We start from the raw sequence: 5,542 nt of genomic DNA on the forward strand, positions 1-5,542 counted from the left end.
TGCATATACAGGGAGAGAGAGAGATGGATAGATAAACAGACAGATAGACAAATAGACAGTTAAACAGACAGACAGGCAGGCAGATGTCTAGATAGATGTTCAGATAGGCTTTAACTGTCGAGTATTAAGGAAAGCAAGATGAAGTTTTATTGATTTCCGAAATGGCTCTGCAACGTCTGGAACGATGCCAAAATTAAAAAGATAACATTGACTGGACAAGCAACATTTCATTAAAAACATTTCACTGTACAGCTTGGATTTTATCTAGACGTGCATGGCACACATTAAATTCGAAATAGACAAAGCAGAGTGATGCTAGGGAATTTATTAGTGTTATGATATTTTGCTTACCATTCAATCATTAGATTGTATGGCTCCTATCAATTTTATTTAGATTTATTTGTCATCTCTTTATATTGAAGAATTGTTGTTTGGCTAAGTTGGTAAACACATCTATATGACAGTGTCTCCTCATATTTTAGGAAAAAAGAAACAGAATAGATTCGTTGAATTTTTGTTGGGGCTGTTGTTCTATACACCGCCATTTTAGCCATACTACAGTTAAAAGATTGCTGGAAGGAAAAAAAAATCAAAAGATGTTATTCCTAAGAGTCAAAGGTGAATCCAAAATTTAATTCCTGAGTGATTTCCATGGGGCATGATTGTCTATTCATCAATATAGTGCACAATTGCTTTATGTATATATTTCGTAGGCAAAGTTGTAAATACAGAATCCATTATCATTTCCCAGAACGCTCCAAATCTTTGAGGAGAAAGAGAGAGAAAGATAAATAGGACATCTCGTCTGCATGATTGTAGTAAACTCTGTTAGAGTAGACATACATACATACATAATTATATTCGGGTATAATAAACCTTGTAGTATATTGTGCTAAGCACGCTCACAGTTATTGGCTATCTGATGTCAAAAATCAGTGGTAGTGATTTACTTCAGGGATTCCTTGGTGTCGGTAGGGTTTATATAAATAAATCAGAGACAGAAAATAGAATTCATGAAATTCTTTATTCAAATCCACTTCAAATGTTTCGACTCACCTGCATTTGTACCTCACAGGTGAAATGTTGTAGAATCAATAGTCCTTCAACACAGGTGCAGATTGTGTCTCCTCATCAAAAGCATTTTAGATTCTTAAAAGACAATTTCTTTTAAAATAAATTTCTCCACACCCATAACATGGTTTGGGTCTTGACTGTTGTTTTTCTTTTTTCACATCTGTTACCGATCGACATGTATGAATATTGGAATAATCTTTTTCAATTTTTTCTGTGTCCTGTCATAGATCTATAATTCTTTGGCATTCTTCAACCTCTATTTGTAGGGTTAGTTTTGAATCTTGTCCAAGCTTCGTCAATATTCGAGCCCTTATCTCTGCATCTTTATTTGCTGGTAATCCTTGTACGAAAATTAAACATTTAAATATGTCCGGGCTTAATTCGTCGAGTTTCAATTTTTCACATTCTCTATTTACGATTTCGGCATACGTGAGGAAATCTTTTTTCTTTTTTTATTTCAAATTCAAACTCTCCCAGTGAATATTAAATAGTGAACGTCTTTCACAGAATATTTTAGATAATAAATAGCTTAATTGTTTCCTCGAAACAAATTTCGAATGGTTTTCTCGGCAAGATGTAATTACAAAACTTGTCATGTTCTGCTAGTGATAATTTCCTTAAAAGAAGACGTACCTTCTTTTCGTCCGTCCAGCTTTTACACCCATCCTTGAAAATTCCTTCATACCTTCTTGAAGTATGCAGAAAACGTAATCCCTTCTTCCGGATTATACGTGAATTCTTCAGTTGAATTAGCAACCGCGTCTGCCGAAAACGAACCTGAAGTGTTTTTGACTGCAACAATAATTCCAACAACTGTTGATTTTGCTGCAGTTGTTGTTATTGTTGTACCTGTCCTTGCTGTTTCTGTTGTTCTGCTGCTGCTCAAATGACCGAAATGGAATGGAAGAAAAAGTTCTAAGACAGGAGAGTGCAAGAGAAGGCGGTATGTGTGTGTATGTGCGTGCGTGTAGGAGTGTGTGTGTGTGTGTGTGTGTGTGTGTGTGTGTGTGTGTGTGTGTGTGTGTGTGTGTGTGTGTGTAATGATAGCACGTGTATGTACGTATGTGTGTGTGTGAGTGGTTGTGGCTGTTTATGCAAGTGTGTGGTTGGACTTAATGTCGTAGGAAGAATTTTAGTAAGAATTTTGGTAGGAGTGGCTGTCTGTTGTGTCTGTCTTCATATGTGCGTAGGAAAATGGTCAGAAGAAAGGTGTTTAACCGGTAGTTTGAAGTATGTGTAACTGCATGTATGCACATGTAGTGTGTATGTATTTTGTGTGCAGTGTGTGTCTGTGTGTGCGTGTCTGTCTGTCTGTCTGTCTCTATGTATGTATGTGTGAATACGTGAGTGTATGTGTGTATGCATGAGGTTGTGTGTGGGGTTATGTTTGTGGTGTAAATGCACGTTGCTCTGTGTATGTGCATGTGTGTGTGTCCTCGTATGCATAATTTTGTGCGTGTATGTATGAGTGTGTGTTGTGTGTGTATGGGAGGTATGTGTGGGTTCATTTGCATGTGCGTGTGTGTGTATGTATGTGCGTGCGTGTGTATTTATGTGTGTACGTGTGAGTGTATGTGCGTGTGTACATGTGTGTGTATGTGTGTGTGCGTGTATGTATATATTGTGTGTGTATGTATATGTATGTGTATGTGAGTTTGTGTATGCGTAAGTGCGTAGTATTGTGTGTGGGGGCATATGTGCGTTCCTGTGTGTGTGCGCGTGCGTGTGCATATGTGCGTATGTGCGTGTATGTGCGCGTGTGTTTATGCCCATGTGTGGGGTGTATCTGTATGAGTGCCTGTTGTGTGTGTGGGAGGTATGTATGCGTACATGTCTGAGTGTGTGTATGTTAGTGTATATACGTGTGTATATGTGTGTGTGCGTGTGTGTATGTGCGTGTGTGGTGTGTGTGTGTATGTGCGTATGTGGTGAAACTCAAAGGAGATAAAGCTATAAATATATAAATAATCCTGAGTAAATATTTGATTTAAAAAGCCTTTTGGATAGAAAATGTCGAAGGCTGCCTTTGACCGTTGTCTATCCAAAACTTTTTAAACTCAATATTTACGTTAATATTTATAGCATTATTTGCTTTAAGATTCCCCGTTCAGAAAGAATCAACATTTCATTTTCTCTCAAAGTTGATAAATTCTTTTGATATCAACAATATACATATATACTTCATGTTTGAATTGACTATGTATATATATATTTATATATATATATATATATATATATATATATATATATATATATATATATATACATACATATATATACATACATATATATATGCATATGTATACATGTATATGAATACATATACATTTATACATGTATACATTCATGCACATATACATACATACATGTATTAACTAGTTCACCATTTTGAATTTTCTCCCGTTGACATTTCTCCAGCAAAAAGTTGAAGAAAACACTTCTAAACACACACAGTTAGAACCAATAATTCATTCCGAGTTGAACTTGACAGTTTGTTGAGTCTCAGCCAGGCAAAGAGAAGTGGAATTTCTCCTGTTTTTTTTTAATTTTTTAATTAGTGCTGAAGAAATTGCAGTTTTGTCTTTAATCTGATCTTCCGTATTTCAACATGGTTTTTCTGTCCATTTGTTAACGAGACAGGCATATATTATGCTCTATAATGGAATATTAGAGAGGAAAACTGCAATCACACCTGGATAGACCGATAATAAGTTTAACTTATTATCGTTTGTAACCTTTGACTAAATATTGATCCGCGATCATGCTAATATATTTCAATCCATCCAGCACTATAGTCGAGTCAATAGTCAGTAATGTTACTATGCTGCTAGTGGCCGGAGTTCTTTGTAATTATGCCAAAGTTGCTGAAAATGGATTGTAGGATTGTGGCACTCCGTCAGTTACGACGTCGAGGGTGCCAGTTGATCCGATCAACGGAACAGCCTGCTCGTGAAATTAACGTGCAAGTGGCTGAGCTCTCCACAGACACGAGTACCCTTAACGTAGTTCTCGGGGATATTCAGCGTTACACAGAGTGTGACAAGGTATAAATATAGGTATAACAGAAACAGGAAGAAAGAGTCCAGCAGGGTTCGTCACCATCCTCTGCCGGAGCCTCGTGGAGCTTTAGGTGTTTTCGCTCAATAAACCCTCACAATGCCCGGTCTGGAGAATCGAAACCGCGATCCTGTGACCGCGAATCTCCTGCCCTAACCACTGGGCCATTGCGCTTCCACGGAAGATTGTAAGCAGTCACAGAAAATGATAGCAAGACGGTTTCTTACTTTCCTTTGAAAATACGGCGGCGAGCTGGCAGAATCGTTAGCACGCCGGGCGAAATGCTTAGCGATATTTCTTTTCTCTTTACGTTCTGAGTTCAAATTCCGCCGAGGTCGACTTTCATCCTTTCGCGGTCGATAAATTAAGAACCAGTTGCGTACTGGGGTCTATCTAATCGACCGGCCCCTTCCCCAAAATTTCGGGCCCTGTGCTTAGAGTAGAAAAAAAATTCCTTGGAAAATACGAAACTTCGGTATCGTCTTATATGGCGGATATAGTCTGACAAATTTCTTGTTATGCTGCACAGATATATCAAGCAAATGACATACAATTCTTCGTAAGAGTAGGATTTAAAAAATTATGCAGAAGGTGACCGAGATTCAAATAGATTATTAATTATTTCTTATTTTAAAAAATCATGTCATCAGAAATTTCGTATGTCATGTCGCATTTTATGGAAGATTGATTATAATTTATATTTTCATTCAATAATGTATCTATTCATTGTTAGAAAAGCAGGAGCTCATCTTTATAGGAATCAGCAAATAAATTGTTTTTTGAAGCATGCCGATGTCCGCTAAACAGATAATTCATCGGTCCGGCGGAATAGCTTGCACTGAAATGACACAAAACACGTTCGAAACACAACGGTGTCTCCTACTCACCTTAAATCCGTGAATTACGTACGTTATAAACACATGTCTTCTCAAAGGAGGAGGGATTAATGTTCACGAAAAGCCACAGTGATCCGATATGTTCGAATATTAAGAATGAATAGTTACGTTATTGTTTGGAATTTCTCTCTTCTGCGTGTAGCTCATGATTAATAAACCTTTGTTGTTTCACATTTAAATTTCTAGATATTGATAGAAAATCATGTTTACATAATGTTCTCTGTGAGAATCTAGAACTTCATTGGGATACATTATAATTCACACAAAATATATAAAGAATTTCACGTCTAGGGAAGGACATGACTAACTGGTAAGAGGCTTGCTTCCCAATCACATGGTTCGACGTTCAGTCCTACTGCCTGGTACCTTGATCAAATGTCTTCTCCAATACCTTCGACCAAAGCCTTTGTTTGGATTGGGTGATGGAAACTGAAAGAAGCATATCGTATATGTGTGTGTGTGTTTGTGTTTCTGTTTGTCCCCCCCCCCACCCACCGCTTGACAACTGGTATTAA

Source organism: Octopus bimaculoides, chromosome 4 (assembly GCF_001194135.2).
Source record: "Octopus bimaculoides isolate UCB-OBI-ISO-001 chromosome 4, ASM119413v2, whole genome shotgun sequence".
In the NCBI taxonomy this organism is placed as follows: domain Eukaryota; kingdom Metazoa; phylum Mollusca; class Cephalopoda; order Octopoda; family Octopodidae; genus Octopus; species Octopus bimaculoides.